The sequence below is a fragment of the Gymnogyps californianus genome, chromosome 2 (genome assembly GCF_018139145.2).
Source record: "Gymnogyps californianus isolate 813 chromosome 2, ASM1813914v2, whole genome shotgun sequence".
In the NCBI taxonomy this organism is placed as follows: Eukaryota; Metazoa; Chordata; class Aves; order Accipitriformes; family Cathartidae; genus Gymnogyps; species Gymnogyps californianus.
In genome coordinates, this window is record NC_059472.1 from 69734162 (window position 1) to 69754073 (window position 19912).

Sequence of the window (19912 nt, forward strand, 5' to 3'; positions counted from 1 at the left end):
AGATTGATAGCATCCTATTAGATACCGTAGTATCTAAATATCCAGATAGTTTGTACCTGTAACAGCTTGAGAAGCAATATTGTGAAACATTTGCATAGTCTATCAGCAAAGGTAAAAACCTGGGAATGGAAAGGAGACAAGGTGTGCCTGGCACCAGCCTAACAGTCAGCTCTGTTTTCCATCCTTTGCTGCCGTCTGCCAGCTCTTCTTGGGCTACTGGAATTCTTCCTTACAGATCAGCCCTTGAGAACACTAACTCGGAAACAGACCCCTCCTGTCAAGAACAAAACAGCTTCCACCTGTAATTTTATGGATTGATGAAAGAGGAGTAAGGAGGGGTGGGTAGATATCCAGTCTCCAGATCACAACTGGACCATCATTTCTGTATCTGAATAAGCAATCTCTATGCATATCAACAGAGGTAAACTTCATCACCCTTGAACCCCTGAAAGCAGTCTGAGACTGCACTAAGTGATTTGGTGACTTCAGTGATGCTGGAGGGGGTTCTGGGACTGTTTGCTGGCAAGCGACAGCCCATTTGGTTGGAATTGTGCTGCTACAGAACCAACCCAAAGGCACATGGCCTGCTGGTGGTCCTTTGCTGCATCACAACAGGGAGGTGTGCATGCACGTGTGTGTCTGAACAAGTATTTTCTCTTTTCTGTCCTCACTATAAGTCAGTGTGACCCCCAAAATTATGCAACAGCCTTATTGAATAAAAATTGTATTTAAAAAAAAGAGAAAAATTAAGGACTGACACAAAGATAAGGCCTTGTGACTTTGAGGCCAACTATATTCTGAGTTAAGTTTGGAACATGGAGTGCTGTAAGTGTCCTTCTTAACAACAGAAAAGTGATTTGAACAACAAGAAGGCAAGCAATAGAACAGCAGAAGTTTCCAGCATTAAGACAGAAGCTGGAGAAAAAAGACGTCTGTGAAGAACAGGGACGTGGACACAAGACGAAGATGACTGTCCACCAACAGAAGCATATGTAGGAAACAGGACATTGTGAGTGGATTAGTCAAGTCACAGAAAACTGAAGGATAATTCAAGGAAGGTTGAGTGATGAGTGTTGCCTGGGATCTATATCTAAAGACAACATCCACAAACAGCTGGTCTTAAGATTTGCAGTAACATGGTTATATTTAAAATTTATTTTGGTAAATGTACTCTGTAGAAAGATTTTGAGAAAAATGAGCCCTATTTCTCAGCTGGAGGAAATTAAGACAGGGCACAAAGGTTCATGTAAATAGATAATTTGCCTGATGAATTACCTTCAAATACCATGAAAGTTTAATGCTTTTACTGTAAACAGCACCATACAGTGTAACCTCTTAGTCCAAATCATTGTTGGGTAATGAGCATAAAAAATGGGCACTATACAAGAGAAACCACCTAGTTCTGTTGGCAAATACTATTGCCTTTAGTGACAACATTTTCAGCTGGAGGAGGAGCTAGGCAAGATGGAAAGAATGAGCAGACTACTTGAGCAACAAAGGTGACCCTGGAAAAGCTTCAGGGGAGAAAAGGCATCTCTTTCTCTGTATGCTCATAGAGGAAAGTGCTAGCAGGAAAGATACATTCCCTGAACCCAGCAACTGTATTTTTTACAGCAGCTAGCAGAACAATATCCTCCTGCTTCACTGCATCTAGTAGATCTTTGGAAGTTCCACTTCACTTCGATGATGCACAGCTGGTGACACTGCTAATGCTTTTTGGAAGATGGAGTTTTCAACATTTTTGTCAGTCTTCATCACACATCTTCCAAGGAAAAGCTAGCATAATTAAAGGAGTCTGGGACTGCAGATTTAGATGAGTACAAATTTATATGGAAGAAATTTTTAAGAAGAATTCATTTTTTTTATAAAAAAAAAATTTTATAAAAAAACCATACTTTTTTCAGATAACTGAGATTTTTTGCTTAAATTCAATGTTATGTTAATCTTACAGCATATGATTCAGGGATGCAAGTGAACAAGAAAAGTAGAAGATAGTATTAAAATGAATATATCTGAAAATCTGTTAGAGTGGGCATGATTCACTCATAAGATTCTAGTACAAATGACAGGTTTATATTTAAAATATTCCTACTTTAAGTGTTAAGCTATATTTTGCATAGAATGGCTTTGTTTTTACTGGAGAAAGGGTCTGCATAAGAGTTAAAGATGCATGAAATGTTGCTTTTTCTTTATTTATAAAGAAAAGCAAATAGGAAAGTTTGTCCTTCATAAGTCATGACATGATCTACTTAATGCCTTCATAGCTTCATGTTTGATGAGTGGTGCATTCATCCCAAACTCATGTTATTTAAATCCTATAGAGTAACACAACATCATACCTTGTACCTTTTTTGTTCTGTGTATAGTGGCACTAGCAGTGATGCTGCACCAGGATTTCTGTATCTTCATACAGGTAATTAACTTCCCTATAAGATATATTGCATGAGTTTGGTAGTTGATTCAAAATAGTTATTATTTGTAGAGTGAATGAGTTTTCATGCTTTTGTTGTTTTTTTGTTTTTCCATAGGAAACTGAGGGCAAATGAAACAAAGTATCACAAGGATAATCTGAGATGATTTATAATTATTTCTGATTAACACTGCATACCTGGAGCTGTGTGAAATTCCTCCTGCCTCTCCTCTCTTGGCTGATTATAGTCTGCCCACCAGCCTGTAGTGTCAAAGAGTACCGCCTGGCCTCTTGCCTCTCATAGGTTTCCACTCTTTTTTAAATGTCGATGGCCATTTTCTCCCTTTATTGAGTCTGGAACAGTGATGTTTCACTGTATCTGTCCAATTTCCCCAAAAATGTGGAAAAAAATGCCCTAAAGCATGAGAGCAGTTGTTTTACATTGTGGTAGTCGCCAAAGAAAGCACTACAGTCAAGCAGAATTTTACAGTCATTTTGGTGAGACAGTGGAGTGATTTTTTTCATGGGTCTTGTAACAGTAAATGAATAAAGAACAAAAAATTTGACAATGAGTAAATGTAATAGTAATATCTTTCCAAAGTTAATAGACAGGTAAAGCTCAATTAACATCTTAATATTGTAATATTATTAGACTTGAGTGAATAATTTACAAGAAATAATTTTTTGAAAAAATCAGTCTTTTATTTTTTATTTTTTTTCCCCTCTTCTTTGTGGAGGATCTATGAGGAGATCTGCTTCCTTGGATATTTATATGCTATTTAAAAATAGTAATGAATCTTCTGATTTGTGGGATGAATGCAGGTAATTCTTTATGCCTGCTTAACACTCCATATTCATTCTCTGGAAGTGATGAGGGGCTATGATTGGTTAAATGGTATTTTTGCGTGTCACATGATAGAGCCTCATAGATGAGCCACGTGTTACTGTTTCCGCTTCCTGATTTACTGAGTGACAAGCATGTCTAACAGAAATGCTAGTATGAGTGAGTTTGAACCTTATGTAGTACGGCTATAAGAACACATAACTGTGACCTTGCAAACAGTTATGTGTGTATGTGTTGACCAGAAACCAAACAGAAAGGAGCATAGGAACTGGAAGACGGAATTCCTTTCTCCAGAAGTTGCATCAGACTTACTGCTTTGCTCAGTTTGCACTGGAGAGAGGGGATTGGGAGAGGAGAAAAACTCATGGAGATGCAGCAAGGAGGGGTGAAAGTAGAGAGAGGCAAATGTAATTTTTTCTGCCAAAAGGGCACCTTATCCTGGATGCAGTAACAGCATACTCCATGGTACAAAGGAATCTCAGAAGAGATGGCCATCCTTGTTTAAAGGGATGTCTATATAATAGGTGTCTGGGGCTGCTTTTAATTTAAATATTTTAAATTATCGGCAATAGGGGAAGAGGCAGCTCACATTTATGTGTATTTCTCACACATCTTTTAACTAAATCACAATATGATGAGATGCTGACACTTTCAGAGGAGCAGGGCTGTCAATGTGGTTTTCCTACTAAGCACAGAAGGATAAGTAGCAGCAATATGCCTTGGATGTTGCACTTAAGCCTCTGTTTCAACATCTGACTGTAATAGGGTATATCATAGTATATACCTGTATGCTTGCTTGCTTGCAGCAGCCTGTGGAAAGCAGGTTGCCCAAAAAGGCTGCAGAATCTCTGTTCTTGGGGATTATCAAGACCAGAATAGATAAAGCCCTGAGAAACCGGATCTGTCCTCACAGCTGACTCTGTTTTGAGCAGAAGGTTGACAATATGACCTCCCACAGACCCTTCCCACCTCAGCTGTTCCACGATTCCAAGCTGTGAGAAACATTTTAAGGTTAACTTTGTGATTCAACTGCTAGCTGTGGTCCAGCAAAAGCAATAGTGCAGAAGCAGTTGTAGGAGATTCTCTTGCACTGGTTTATTCCTTTCTGGAGCCCATATAATTAATACTGCAAACATGTTTTAAACCACGTTTAAATATAAGAATATGTTGATGTAGCACTATCTGATGAGCTGCACTGGCAAATAGTTTCTGGACTATACAAAAAATCGAAGTATGGACCACATCTCTATCAATCCAATTGCATAAAGAGGTGAATTGCATTCCTTGTTGGTAACTCCCTTCAAGATCTCTTGAAATAAATGTATTTTACTTATCCTTTCCTCTTGTTTTTGTAAAGCCAGATTACTCCTGAAGTGCATATAAAAAATTGACATGCTAAAGATAATGTGTATGTTCACAAATATGTAAGCTTTTATGACCTGCATAAACCCATTGTCTATGTAAAGCCCTAGGAGATGTTTTTGAAAAGAGTTCAGCTAATTTAGCCAGGGTAAAAAGAGTTAACTCGGAAACATTGCCAGTGTGCCTGTGAAAGTCCTAATGCATGGAGTGAACGATAAACAACCTAACGGTATACAGATAAAGGAATTGAGTAATTGTCAAGAAATTGTCTCATCCACTATCTAAAAGGGGGAAAATTATTTTCAGATATACAAATTACTATAAGTTTTCAAGTCTGAAGCAGGCCTGACCAGCACATCCTATAGAGTGAAAAAAGGGAGCAATCACTTTCCTCTAAAAGTGAAAAAAACACCTTCATTTTGTTCGGGAAGAAGCCAAATACACGTATTCAGAAGAGTAGGACCAAGCATCTTGACAGAAGCAACAGCCTCAGGAAAAAAGACTGGCTGGTGATTTGCATAAAATATTTTTAATGGGTTTGCAAGGGTTTTGATAACAGGAAGATGTCATCAGTATTTTGATGTTATCTAAAATTTCTGTTGAAGAATGTACTTAATGCATCTCAGTATATTAACATGGAATCCTGTGTTTGTATAAATGCACTTTTTCCCAAGAATGAAGAAATATCTTCAGGTTCTGCTTGATTTGTAGAAACCAGGACAGTAACTTCATTAGAGCTGATCAGAAAACAAATCTATTGGGGAAGTATTCACAAAAGTTTTACTTCATTTAATATCGTACTTCTTTATTTATAGAGATGTTCTGATCTTCCAAAATAAGGTGAGTGAAAGTACTGATTTTGAAATTGTTTATTATTTTGGATGAAAACTGTAATCAGCCTGCACAGCAATCTTTACTGTGTTCACAAGAGAAGGCTGATAGTCAACGCAGAACAAAATAGCATCTATGGGAAATAAAAAGTATGGCAAAAGGAAGAAATATCAGTTGGGGATAAGACTCCTCTTATTTGGGAGAAGATTTCCAGGGTAATTAACATTAGAAAAAATATACTTTTATCGAAGTAAGGTTCCCAGTGACCTTGAAGTGATTTCAACCCTTGTGAGATAGGACCCTAACCCAGGTGATGTGCTTAGATCCCACATGATGTAACCATGTTTTTAAGTTTCCTGAGAGTAGCTAGACTTTCACACTCCCTTATTTTGACTCTTGAACATCCTTCCTGGCCAATACCTTTTCTTTTCCAGTCTAGAAGTGGACCTTTTCTTTGAAAGGCCTGTGCTGAGATACTCACTTGTATATTGGAGTGCAGGCAGTTTAGTCCCTAATAACACATGAGCCAGAAACAAACCAAGAGCTTGCTAAGACATATTACACCAACCCCACTGCCCCAAATCCTTATAGTTTGAGAGTGAGGACTAAATGACCCTGCTGGATCATGGCCTTAAATAGTCTTTATTTCTTTTCATTAGGAGGGCTAAACCCTCATCTTTTTAATTCTATTCTGTGCAGTACAAACTGCAAGCAAGAATCTAAACCCAAACACTTAAGAAACATCCCATTGTTGCTGTGGTTGTTTTGAGAGAGGGACTTTATATAAAACACCCTCCCTCTCTGTGCAGAATTGAAGACATAAACATTTTATATTTTTCTTAATCATCACAGTAAGAGTAATTGCAAAAGTTGAATTAAAAGGAGGGATGTAGAGAAAGAAAAAAGAGGAATAAATACTGAAAAGTAGTTTTTCAAAGACAGTTATGCATGATTCATAAACTGAGCTTTAAGGAAAAAAAAGAAAAAAATGAATAAATTGTTAGCATACTCTAAAATCTCGCATGGCAAACTTTCCTGGATAATATCGTTAACAATACTGATCTCTCTTTTCCACTGGGGATGAAAACAGGCATGACCCACCCTGGGGTAATTTTAACTAAAGGGCACCACTTGAGAATTCGCTTAATAATCTCAGTCTCAAGTCCTTCAGCCAGTGCCAGTCACCTCGTAATGAGTATTCGCTTCACAATAATCTCCCTTTTCCCGAAAAATGGTATAAATGGAATTACAACACAATTGCCTCCTTTTATCTGATGAATGTGAAGCAGCAATATTGTGTTAGCGGGCCTTTTTGGAAGATATATTGGACTTTAATAAAATTTGATCAATGCATTTAAGTCAAATTGAATTATATGTAAGTGGATAGGGTTGACATATGTTTCAATATCTGCGAGTGATACATTATTCTCCAGTGAGCATAAAATTTAATGAAATATAAATACCCATTAATCCTCATGTTTCAACCAATCAGTCACCGTTGCTCCTGCCTGCTGTTAGCAGAAGCAGGCCCAGAAAGTCATCTGTTTTATCTAAGCAGGAGCTCCAAACTGGAAAGACATCAGAAAGCTTGGGGAAGTGAGAAGGCCCAGAATAGGGAAAAATGTGCCAGCATTTTTGTTGTTCTGTGCTCTCTAAAATGAAACAATGTAGTGCTCAATCCTCTCTTTTGATCGAAATCTAAAGACGAAAGCACTAATAATTACCTTTGAAACCGGAATTCTGTGAGGAAACATATTCAGAAGGGTTTTGGGTTTTGTTTTTTGTTTTTTAATAAAAGCCCGCCGCATTCCTTCATTCCTTTTTTGATAGGTGACACATTATGGCATATTTTGCATCTTTTGCAAATCTGATGTACAAGAAAAAGAAATGCAACAGACCAAGAACACCTTCCCCTGGAATTATCTCTAGTACTAACAATCCAATCAAGTTAAACTTTGAAAACTGTACCACAGAAAGCATGCGATAATACGCTGTAGTCTAATTTCTAAACAACAAACTGCTCTAACACTAAAATTCCACATTTTATAGAATATTTCCATGTACACAGTTGTAGTTCAAAACGGTTTATAACTCTGTAGGATTAAGACTTAAATAGAGTGGTGCTAAGCTATACCAAATCAGAATTAAAAACAAACAAAAAAAATCACATGGACTTAAGTCTGACTTTTCAGCTGACAGTTAATGGTAAGCAAGCACTAATTCCTGAAATCCTTTTAATTTTCCCTCACTATGACTTTGTCAGTAAAATCAGAAAACTGAAACAAACAAGCATACGTACATAATTTTGAGGTAAGTACCAAACCAATCTTTCCTCAGAATATTCATCTAATTGAATTAACAAAATTACATATACGATGAATTTCAGAATGACCAGCTTAATTTCAGGACTGTATGTCTATCTGTAAACTGTTGCAAAGCCAGCCAGTGAGCCCTTTGACATGCAGAACACCCACATTTGGGGTCCCTTATCTGCTTCGAGGCAGAGGCTCAGGTATTCCAGGAGAGTGCTCTAACTACCAGCTATAAGATACCCAGCTGCAGGTCTCTCCTGGACTGTTCCAGTTCAACAGCTGATGAATTGAACCCTCATTGGGACCTAGCAAGAATTAAGAAAGCTATTGCTCTGTGTCGAGTATACAAGGACAAGAAAGCAGACAGCAGGAAGCCTGTTATATAAGAATATTTTCCTGTGATATAGGAGGACATGGCCTCCTACACCACAGGCTATATGCCCCATTATGAGGGGAGGAGCACTACACTTCTTTTCTCAGGTTGCTGAATGTGGTTTGAACAGTATGTTGTCAGAACTCCCATTTTTGCTTTTGCAAAGAACGTGTGAACAAACTGAATCAAATATTCTGATGAAAAAGATATTGGCCACTTCTTATAAATCGAAGGCTTGCTTCTCAGAGTTGAGAAGTTTCATTTTAGCAAGGACATAGGACATTACTGTAAGAAAAGAAATATCTTAAACAATTTGAAGCCAGGCTGGTTCCTTCTTTAGTAAGGAACTAAACCACAGAATTTGTTCAAGTATGAAGTGTATGGGGCTCTCTTATAATGAATAACATTCTCTGTAGTGTCATCTTCACTTTTATTATTGACTTGATAGTAATTTATTTTTTACTATTGCATTATGTATTTCATCTGAAAAGAATCTGTCTTATACAGAGACATATGGTGTATTATTGCTCTGTATGACTTTTGTAATTAATGTAATGCTCTTTTAAGCTGTCTGCTATTTAGAGTTTTCTGTCATCCAGAGGTCAGCATGCTTAGGCCATTTCCCCTTCCTCCTGCTTTGAAAGCCTGCATGTGACTGGAAAAAGTCTGTCATTTCTGCAACGCTGTGTAGGAATGTTCCTGCCACAGGGAATCCTCAAAATGGCTTTGGGACTAGATGCTCTACTAGAAAACCACAGAGCATTCAGAAGCTTGAAGAATCAATTTGCCACCTTGCCAGGTGTTGCCTGCATATGATCTATGGTAGGGATGCAAAAAGTGAAACAGGGTAACACTAAAAGGAGTCAGAGATTTAGGTAAACAACACCTTGGCGTTTCTAGTTTGCCCTCTCATCTGAGGTAAATGTACCACATAGTGCAGGAGTATCTTTCATAGCATAGAGAGGAGGAACACGTTGCACATTCTGGTGATAAGATTTTGATGTGTCATCATGATGATAGATCATTTTGAGAGACAAGTTGGGGGTGTTCAAATTTTGGTACTTGCAGTAGAACATCCTAGTACATCCTAGTACTTGAATGACTGATATTTTCAGTGACCCAGTTGTTTCAGAACTTATTTACCACCCATAAACTGAAGTACAAGAAAAGTATGACACCAGTTTGCACCAAATTGCATGAGTTAGTGCTTAGGGAAACAAGACAAAAGACTGTTTCTGTACTGCAGAGACCCAAAAGGAGTGATTAACTGTATTTCTTGTCAAGTTTGGAGACCTTTCACTTCAGCTTTTTGCATCCTACAGGATCCAGATATCAAGTGGAGACTGGGGGCATATTCCTAAGACAGTTGTTTTCAGAAGGATATAGACAAACAACAAAGATTGAGGTTGACATTTTTCAAGTGAATATGTTTCAAAATATAGCTAATATAGGTATAGAATAGCTACAAGAATAGCTAAGGACTTTTGGAAGTCCCCCGTCTATTCCAGTACAAGATGGCTAGAAGCTGAGGCCCACAGCTGGTGAGTTTTTCCAAACTCACTAATGGCTTTGCATGGCCTTAAGCATTGGGTGCTCAGTTCAGCACAGCACGGCTTCAAACACAGCTGTGCCACAAAGCAACCACCTGGCCATATTTGTCATTGTCCTCCTTTTGCCTTGCCCGTGAAACTCCACCTGACTGTAAGGTGGCTGAGTTGTGAAGGTCTTGAACACCTACTTTCTGATAAGCTTGTCTCTTTCAGCCTTCTGCAATTTTAGCCTTTTGACACATGTATGCATTGTCTCTATTTTTTTCTGAGCAGGTTATACCTTACATTTGATTATGACCTTGATGAATTATCCTCAGAGCAATCTAGGCAATTTTGGGATACCATTGCAAAGGTTCTATAATTTTGGTAGACCCTTGATATGTACATTTGTATTTCAGTTTGTGTTGTTAATAAATCAAGGCCTGTGGGTGGGTGGGGGGAAAGACATGGAGACTTATTATTATTCCTTTTAAACATTCACCACCTTGAGGTACAAAATTGCAAAAGATAACCTGGATATAATTGTCACGGAGAGAATACTCTGGATAATACAAAACACATTGCTGGGATGAATGCTGACATTTGATTAATGTTATTCCTTTCATTTCTGTGCCAGAGATCACAAGAACCTTATACAAAGTGTTTGCCACTCACTGTAGTATAATTGTTAATATGTACTTTCTGATATGTCAGTGAAACTGTTCAACATATCTATGAAATTCTGTGTTTAAGAGGTTTCATTTTAGTTCTCAGTCTGTTTTATATGAAAGTTATGCTGTCATTTGTGCAGTGTGAAATTTGTATGAACAGAAGTTAGTTTAATGGCAATTTTTTCTAGTAAAAAAGCATAAGCACAGAGATTAAAAAGCTGTCTTAAGATGTGGTCTGCTTAACTGCAAAGCATGTTATAGTTAAAACCAGTGCCACTTTAAACTTTAACTCAGAAGCAGCCGAAGTTCTCTGATGAAGTATTAAAGACTATTATACAACCAGTTTTCTTTTCAAAAAGTTCTTTTGCATACTGCAAAAAAAGACTTGAAATGCCACTAGATTTTACTCTAGAAAGGGCAAAAAACTGCATGTGAAAATATTTAGAGACATGTAAATACAAGGATAATTTTAATGAGCAACAAAACTTTCTAGACAAGGCAATGGTCAGCAAAGAGGTTTGAAAAATGAATTTTTAACATACTGAGGAAGTAAAATACCATAAAGAAAAATTAAATTACTATGGTAGACCAGATCAACCCCCCCTGAAGACAGTAAGCATTTTTCTATTGTTATGAAGCCACTTTAAATCAGAGCCAGAGAAAGAAAATATACGCAAACCAGAATCAGTTTAGGAATGATATTGTTAATTATAGAAATTTTCTGAAAGTAAATTTAAGGGAACTTTTAAGACAAGGAGTGAGGTGGAAGATTGCTTTGTTAAATTTAGATTCCTCTGAGCTGGAACAGGATTCAGAAGGTGTTTTCATATGAACTTATCTTTATCCATGAGCTAATTGTTTTCCTACTATATGCTAGAAGATGTAAAGTCCATCTTTCATGATGTGTTTTTACATGTGCTTCAAATCTGTCTCTGTAGACAGCATCCAATGGTAGAACTTATGAGTTCACCATAATGAATGATTACATTATGATAGACGTGTAGTATAGCTCACTCCACCAGTGACCACAACAGGTTACCAGGGTAACAATAGCCAAGCTTTTGTACGCAATTCCCGCACAGTTGTCTGACTTACTGGCCCAGTGGATTTTCTCTTTCTACAGGTTCATAGTTGCAAACTACAGGCTGTAGTCTAAATTAAATTGCAAGATAAACAGACATCACTGGATAAACTGTCAGCTGCAATAGGACACAAATGGAAGGTCAAGCAGAAACACATTACAAGCTGTGAACATGTACGCACTTGTTTACACAGTGTGACAAACCTCTAAAAGTGACTTGAATTTTGGGCAGATGGTTAAAACGTGACAAGTTACCGTCATTCCAAACATATAGAAAACATATTTCTCATGATCTGCTCACAGGTATAATCACTATTTTTTTATGAAAACATGAGCATCACCACTACTTCCACCACCGTTGAAACAAACTCAGTGCTGTCAGTTTATGGACCCTTTTACCAACACCTTGCTCTACGTGCTATGCTCAGATCTTGGGGGACTGTGCCCCATGGGTGAGGCCACTGCCCTGCCTGCATTAGTGTCACCTCAGCTCCTGGCTCATTCCCTCATGGAAAACTCCCACTCATGTTGCTTGCTGACAAATTCATCTAGACACTGGCTGCCAAACAGATTTGGTTGGTAATCTCTTGCAAAACAGTGAGAAAGTCTCTATGGGAACAGACTTGTTCTGTCAAAAAACATTTCCTCATGCTGAGGTGAATTTTGGGAGTGGGGAGGGTTTGCATGTTAAAATCAGAGAGTAAGTTGCATCACTGGCCTAAACCACGCTAAGACCATGCTCCTTTGTATGGTGTCACCGTTCTGAGAGGCAACTGATATAGTAGGCATCCATAGATGCAGATGAGAGGACCACATTTACTAGAGGCAGTGTTGATCTGTTTAAAACAAATATAAATTATCATGTACAGAGTAAACCTAACCCCAGAATGATGAACTCTCTAGTGTTTAGGGTACTTACTTGCTATGAAAGAAGATGAGTTTCACAGCTCTAGACTCATTCAGGGAAAGCAGTGTTTGAAGCTTTGGATATGGATGAGATTTTGGCTGAATGGTGGGATGGAGATAAGACCTTGGGTTTCTTCTTTGGTTTTTTTCCACAAAAATGCAAAGGTTGTGAGGTCAATTTGTTGAACTGAATTATTTTGCAATCCTGAAAACTTCAGTGGAGCATAAAAGCTTTCTTGCCGAACTTTAAGTCCTAAATTACCTTAGCCTTGAAATGATGGGTGTGGCAACATCTAATTAGTCTTAAAAATCAGTGCCTGTATACTACCTCTATAGATACTAATCATACATTGCAAAATCATAAGCCTGCATTTCCTTCTACAGTAGAAATAATTCAGACTCAACTAATTGAATAGAGACTGAGGGTTTGTTTTTTTCTCATAGTCACTGATGGGAAGCATCTAACAGTGAACCTTACCCACCAAGAGTGGGAAATAATTTCTTTCCCAAGTAAGATGTGAAGAGTGAGGTCACCATTAGGTTTAGGATACAAGAATTGTCTTGTCGATCACCCAGTATTGAGAACTTCTGTTCTGTTATTTTGATTTATTATAAAAAAGACCTAGACTATAGCCATAGGCTATGCAAATACATCTTTCTTCAATCCCCAGTCCTGTTTTCCCATCCTTCCTTAGATCCCCAGGCTAGTATCTTGCTGAGTTTCTTCTGAAAATGACAAGGGTAGTTATGGCTGGAATAATCCTTTTAAAAATGAAATAAGGGTTTGTTTAAGTTGATATTCAGTACTAATGTTAAAGCAAAAAAAGTCAAAGTAATATGTAAAATGAAAATGAAACAATAGAATGAAAAGTAAATTGATTTTTAAAAGTAACTGGCTTAGTGCATTCTATCTCTCTCTCTCTCACACACACACGGTATTTCTTTCTGTATTGTTTATCCTGAAAAAAAATGTTAGTGATGTAAATCTTTACAGTAGCTGGCTTTCCCCACATATTTGCAACTGCCAGGGCAATAAATTTTAAGCAAAGAAACGTACTGATGGATTGGAAGATAAAGGGATTTTGATTTATACTGTCAAATGTTTTAGTGTTATGGCTTGGCAGCATTACCACATTGATAAATTTAAGAAAAATCTGACCTTGTAATAAGAATGAGTTGGTTTAATATCACCTAGAATATACATCTATGTTAGCTCATACTTTATTATTGAGAATGGACAAATAAAAAGAACTCTCATAGAAATACTATTTTAGGACACCAAACTCATCAATAAACCATAACATACTAATTATTGCTTATATTGCAATACAAGCACATATTAAAAGAACTGGAAATTTCTGGCAGAACTGTAGGAGAGAAAAGGTATCAACAAAGGGGAAATGCCTGCTCCGTTCGAATGCAGAGGAAGAGACTGCTTAAGAACTACCTCACTCTGTACAGATACTGCAGAGTGCTTAATGTTACCCTCCTCTGTTCTGTGTTTCTACCTTTTATGGGGTGCTGCCAAATGCTTTATACTGTTAAAATATAAGTTTACTGTAAAAGTACAATTGAATTTATTTGATTTTTCATACTAGTAATGAATTGGACAAGTATGATCTTATGAGAACTTGAGTGACCTTCTGTAACCTATGAATAGGTCTTATGAATGTATTATTTCAGGTAGATTTCTTGTGATTTTAACAGGAGTAACAATTTTGGTTGATAAAAGATGACCACTTAGATGGAATATATGTGGAATTAGGAACAGTTTTTGAATTAGTACCACATGATATTCAGAAAAAAATTAGCATGATATAACTCCAATAAAGCAAACATAAAATGGTGTAACATGATGGAACAAAGGATTCCAAATATTACTTGTCAGCAGGGAAGTCAAAGTGGGATTTTTCAACTGGGGCTTCTCAGGGATTAATTCTTACCAATATTTTATTTTAGCTTCTGCAATTAAATATGAATTGAAAATGTGGATAAACCTTACATATGGCATGAACTGGTAGATTGTAAACCATAGGCAGTCATTCAAAGAGATTCAGCTTACTGGATGATAAATGGACATATTCAGCTCACTGGTCCATTCATACAAAAATGTGTTTTAACACAGCCAAAACCAGGGTCAGACATCTATGATGCTATAAAAAGAATTTGCTGCCAGAACACAGGTTTTCATCCAGGAGAACAGGTTAAAAAAGATTTAGGGTCCATAACAGAAAAACAGCCCATTGTGAACATCATCAGTGTGTTGCTGTATCAAAAGAGGGTAAGCTGATATTTAGATACCCAGGCAGAGTAACAGTAATAGGAAATGATGACTCCTCTGGGTAAGGTACTCATGATATTGATAGTGAATCACCAGAATATATAGATGGAATCTACATTTCTATAGGAGGCTGAAGAATTAGAGACCCTTGAAAATAAAAAAAACACTGTCAAAGAAAACTTTTAAAGGAAAGATTTAAAGATTTTAAACTGTTTAGCATGTTAAAAGAAGGGTGACTAGACACCAGTATAAAATCTGAATTTAGCCTACAAAGCAATGCAAGGCCACAAGTAAGACTTAAAACAAAAAATATGAGAATAAAATGTAATTTTTTTGTTTTAAACCCTTGCTAACTAGCAGTGAATTCTGCATGCCCTAAGCTCCACAACACATAAGATTTTAACCTGAAAATATCTTTAAATGCCTTCATGTATTCTCTTAGCAATCACACATTGCCCAGATTTGACACGCTTATAGGTAGGTACCAACTCTCCATCTCTTTTTCAAATTCATACTGTATGTTTATTAGAAGGAATTTTTTACTGAAGCCCTGGTTCTTGGAAAATCAAATCATTGGGTAGTTCCTTCCCCTGTAAAATCTGTAATCTCTGCTGCTTTAAAATATAAGAAAGCATGTTATGATTAAGTTCTGCTCCTTCCAAACATATTGTTATTCCAAACGATTTACAGCTTAGCCAAAAAGAACAAAAACTGTGGAACTATCATTGGAATAGTCTTGCCATGAGCAATTCTTCAGCATCTTTGCAGTGAATAAAAAACAATGATGAAAGCCAATACTAAGATTAAAATCTTGAAAACAGAATGAAGTTGTTTCTTGGGAAAATTTCTTCAGTTAAGTACTAACTTTTACTAAGAAAATATTAATTAAATATAGATCTTAGTAAAATTTGGTATATCCAAGACATACCTTAAAACAGATTCTGCCACTTCAATATTTTGTGTTTCTCCCAGATGAGATTTCTTTCCCTTGTGGAATGGATATTTTGCAAGTTTGAAGTATATCACATGGCAGTTTTTACTTTTATTTGAAAAAAATGGAGGTATTTATTATCAGTTTAAATTTCCTTAAAAGGCTCTTTTGGGATGCCTTGAACAAACCAAAACTGTTCATTCACGGACCTCACATCAACGTCAAAATTCACTTTGTGATTATGCCGCCTTGAATCTTAAGAGCTATAGTTTAAATATGAGATAATTCTTGGATAAAGTAGTTCATTACTAGAGAAATGTGCTTCCATTCAATAGGCTCTTATCCTCACAAAATGGAGGACCTTGGCAAGATACCAAGGTCCTTTGTATCTTGGTATATACCAAGATATATACTTGGTGTATATGAACCTTTGCATATGTACCAATATATATGGAACTTAGCAAGATACCTTCAAATTACCAATATGTTACAAATGAGTTTGAGAATTAGAGAGTTACCACATTTTTCAGAAGACCGTTTGTTTATCCCTCAGGCAGGAGATTTTTGCAGGAGCGTTTCATACTGTTGCCGTGACTGTGTCAGCTCATTTCAGCTTCTCTCTGGAATCACCGAAGTAGTTCAATATTCCTCATTTTTCATTTTTCACTTTGTTTTTATTGGGTAACTTGGCATCCTTTATGACTAGATTAAATCTTATCTTTGCATTAAGAAGGAAGTAGGGGACTGGCTGAGCAGTTAACTGAGGTGTCATACATCTGTATGTAATCTAGGGGTGAGTGAATATTTGGGTTACATTTTCTGCTGAAAAGTTCTGCAAAACATTCTGCGCTGACATTGCAAAACATGAACGTCCCCCTAGAAGTTCTCAAGAGAAACTTAGTTTTTATAATGTGTAATTTAACCTTCCGCGTGGTGGCTCTTGACTTTTAATGACCCTTTAAACTGTTAAAGCTCATTCTTTCCTGAATTAATCTCTTTATTCATAGACTTTCTAAGGAAACCCTTCATTTCAAGATGCCCAGAGATCAGTTGGAAACTAAAATCCATATTTCATCTTCACAGTAGTTTAACAAACTGATTAAGAGGATTTTAATATCTCTAATAGCCAAGGCTAGCAGGGCATGTGCTCTGCGTCATGTTACGATCATGACTGCATGGGCCATTAGATTAGGACTGCATGAGCTGTGCTACTACAGAGCCAGTTCCAGAAAGATCAGAGAGAGATAATATTACTTGTTCCACATGTGCAATGAATAAATGACAGCTTGCATTGAAGTCACAAAGTATTTTGCTCATGAACTCGTTCTTATCTGGCCATTTCAATTATAAAATAGTTGGAAGAAATTCCAGTACTCTCAACCTACTTTTTAATTATTTTTTTTAAAGTATTTAATTCATTTAGCGTAAGACTATGAATAACTCTTTATGTTACAGTCTTTTTGAAGGAATTGTTTAGTAACAACTCATACTGATTCTACACTATTTTTTTCCACTTGGCCAAAGTGCAAAAAGAACTCTAGTGTGAAGATGTTTTTTAACAACTCAAAGCTAATCAAATCCTTTGCTGTATTTTCTAACATGTTTGAAAATATAGAGAAGACACAAAATGAATCTATGTACAGCTGTAGATTTTGCCTATTACATATTGTACAGTTTTCTTCAAATTTATTAATGGAAAATGGCTGATATAATGATTGTCTGTTCTTAGTTGCTGTCAGTACCCTCCTGCACATTACCTGGTGCTGTCAGCACAAACATTTGAAACATATCATCTTAGGATTTCACACCTGACCAGTTCCTTGAACACTAAAAGTATTCCTTGTAGATAATAGCATTAGCTCAGTTGAGGTGTTCTGTACCTCAGTGACAAAAATGAATATCCATTTTGGGTTTGGATTAGTACTGAAACACAGGAAATCTCACCAGGTGTTTTTCAGTGGGAAAAAAAAACCTGGAGAAATTTAGTTGAGACAAAACAATGTGCTTTTTCTTGCTGATGTATTATTAGCTTGTTGAGTTTTACAGAAAGCTTCAGTTATACAGAAAGAAACTTTATTTCATGAAAGGATATTAGGACAAGGGCCTGCAGTACTATGTTCCCATCCTCATGTAAGTGAGCATTTTAGTATTTAATGTTAAGGATTCATTAGCACAGGGGATTCTAGGCTTTGCAACTCCCAATATGCTAACTCTGGTAGAGTCATGCCTACTAGTAAGTCTGATGAGTACTGAGGCATCCCACGCAAAACAGAAGAGCATCAAAGGGTGGAGAATGTTTAAACATTCTCTGCTACCCACATATTTAAATGCTAACACTTGGAATATAATGCCTTGAAGTGAGTAAAGGGGGTAAATTTATGTTCAAGTGCCCTCAGAAAGGTGATAATTGGATTGTTGATCTTCTGCTTCTTCAATGAGTTTATTAGGCTGTGAATGAAATGCAGAGATTCCTACTCCATCTTTCTTTAATAGCAAACTTGACCCAAAGAAGGTGTATTGAGAATGAAGACCTGATTTGTCTTGCTGGGTACAATACAAGTCATAAATTCTTGTTTGTGAAGCCAAGACTCAGGTCTTGTAATGACTTTGGGGCGTTCATGGTAACAGACACCTGAGAACGTTGATGGAAATAATTCTGGAGATGGTGGCATCTCCACAAAGTTTTTGAAGATCTGAATTTTGGATTTGGGCAACAATGTAGGATCAATGCAGGACCTGGACACTCATCCCACTGAAACTGTTTTTCTTAAGTTGTATATCACTGGTGATTTACTTTCTGTGTCCTGACAGCAGGAAAGCCAAGTCTTCATCCAAAAGAAAATGTTCCCATTTGACATTTATACATGCCAAAAGACTTCATTAAACTATATAAACTGAAGTGTTTAGACAAAAACACTTCTGTCCTTGAATCAAACAACACTGACAACTTTTTTACACTTTACTGGCTCTGAAGCAACAATTAACTAACAGAGTCTGTGGCCACATGTGTGACTGCAAAATACAATAATCTTAAAAGCTAACTGAATGATTTGCATTGAGCTTTGAAGAAGATCGTAAGCTACAGTAAAAAATTTCATTACAGCAAATTTAATGTTGTACTTTCAAGAGTTTTGTTTGGATTTTTTTTCCCTAATATACAATTTTCCATGGAATTGCAATAGATACATTATATGTCAATAATGTTATCTTTAAGCTTACATATACTTTCTTTATACACATGATTTATATAGGACTTAATTCTTCCTCACTTAATGAAGTTGAGTAATAACTTTACAAATAGTTCCATTGTAATAGAGCATTGCACATTACAGCCCTTTTTAAATTGAGTAATGACTACACTCAGTATGTAATTAAAAAAATATTATATTATCTTATATTTTAACATTTATCTTCTAATATCATCATTAATTAATTGTTTTAATGTAACATTTAAATTAATATTTTTATCTTCCTCATGTTTGTTTTGGCAGGGATTAAGCTGGTAATTTTTATTTGGTGTGTGTTTACAAACTTCAGGCTAAATTTTGCAATCCTTCGTTCATGACCGTGAACACTTACTCAAATAGTCTCATCAGTAGTAATTTTTCTGCGACCAAGTGCCTTGATCACCCACTTATCCATTTTTCCTTCAAGCACATTGGTGCTATGTGCTAACACCCACAATTTTCTCCTCATTTAAATTCCTCCTTAAAAGCTACTGCTTTTGTAAGGGCTACAAATCACTCTAGTTTTGCCCTGGTTACTCAAGTGGCAAGTTGATTTCTGCATTTCTGCTAAACTCTATTATTTGTTTTGTTACTTCATTCACCGACTTACCCAGCTTAGTATGCAGGGAAAGCCCAGAGATGTTATACATCTTGGACGAGGCATGCTCAGGGTGTTCCCTAGTTTGAAGAAAGGATGTACATTGGCTTGCATACTTTTAATTTGGCTGAGCTAAAGTGGACTTCTGAGGATAGCTTTGACACAAAAAGTGATGCTCTACCTAATGGGTGCAGGTCTGAAACTAAGCTATAATATGCTGAAAGTCTCTCAGTGAAATGAATGTTGGCATTTTCTTGTATCAGCAGAACAGTGCTGTTAAGCTTTTTCGTTGAAAGAGTTGAGTTTTTCTAAAAAAAATCTGAAGTCAGATACCTACCATAGAAAATGCAATCCAAACAGCTAAAGTTTGACATCTTAAAAGCAACAGAAGAGCACTTCACAACGGAAAATGGTAGGCCGCTTTATAGGATTCACTACCAGAAAAAACAACTGCCAGAAAAAACCAGGATTTTCATAAACATTTCAAGGTAGAAATACAATGTAAAACAAGTTACATGTCAGCTAACCTTGGATTCTATTGCAAAAAATGTGCACA